At 69.1% G+C, this 866-nt stretch overlaps 1 protein-coding gene across 2 annotated transcripts in view; it reads left to right on the top strand.

Moving 5' to 3' along the window:
* Nucleotides 1-509: 509 nt before the first annotated feature.
* The window catches only part of STK40 (serine/threonine kinase 40), a 39,230-nt gene continuing 38,873 nt past the window's right edge, over nucleotides 510-866 (top strand). The window contains exon 1 of one of the 2 annotated variants that reach the window (XM_024202929.1): nucleotides 510-595. The gene's annotated coding sequence lies outside the window, so the exon portion shown is untranslated. Of the gene's footprint in view, nucleotides 626-866 lie in introns of both variants that reach the window. The other variant, XM_024202930.2, reaches the window with a different exon arrangement.

The following is an 866-nucleotide window of genomic DNA, read 5'->3' as shown; positions in this document are numbered from 1 at the left end:
CCCCCAGGCATTTGCCTCTCAGGTGCTGGGGGGGCCCCATCCCCACCCGCTCTGCACAGAGCCCAAGGGTGACCTGGCAAGTAACTACCCAGCTCTCCTCCAATCACAGCCAAGCAGCTTTTTAATCCCCCAGTTACTCACCAATCCTCATGCCCCAAGCCCGCCCACCTGGGGCACAGCCAATCAGCACGTGAAGTTGACCAGCCCTGCCCAGTCACCTACCCCGCCCCTGCCGTGATCAGCCAATCAGCAACTAACACCCTCCAAACTCCTCAATCCCCTTCCTGCCCGGCTAAGGTTTCAGCCAATCAACATTGGCGGCGCTGGCCAAGCCTTCCAATCAGGAGCGACTCTGGGAAGATCAAAAGTGACTTCCCGGGCAGCAGCAGCCGCCATCTTTGCTCTGTCCAGAGGCGCCAGGAAAAAAGATGGCGGGTAGTGATGGGGGCGGAGCCGGGCGGAGGAGGGGTTCGGCGGGGTGCGTCACTTCCGTTGTCAGGTGGCCGCCGCCGGGAGCGGAGCGAGCCGGGGAGGACGGCCGAAGCGGGCCTGGGCTGCGGCAGGAGATCCCTCCGGCCGGGCCCGGGGGTCATGGGTGAGGCGCGCTGAGCGGCCGCCGGGACCGGTGAGGGGGGCGCGGGTCACCCGGCGGGGGAGCTGCCTCCTGGGCGGAGATGTGGTGCCCCCTCCCTGGGGGACTGGAGGGGGGGTTAATCCCCCCCGTCCCGGGGCAGGTGCCCCCCTCCCTTGGGGGCTGGGGGGGGTTAACCCCCCCCCGTCCTGGGGCAGGTGCCCCCCCCTCCCTGGCGGGCTGGGGGGGGTTAACCCCCCCGTCCCGGGGCAGGTGCCCCCCTCCCTTGGGGGCG

This window comes from Terrapene carolina, unplaced genomic scaffold (assembly GCF_002925995.2).
Source record: "Terrapene carolina triunguis isolate 2854851 unplaced genomic scaffold, T_m_triunguis-2.0 Scaffold236, whole genome shotgun sequence".
NCBI lineage: Eukaryota > Metazoa > Chordata > Testudines > Emydidae > Terrapene > Terrapene triunguis.
The sequence above is the reverse complement of the archived record's forward strand: the minus strand, read 5'-3'. Positions and strand labels throughout refer to the sequence as shown.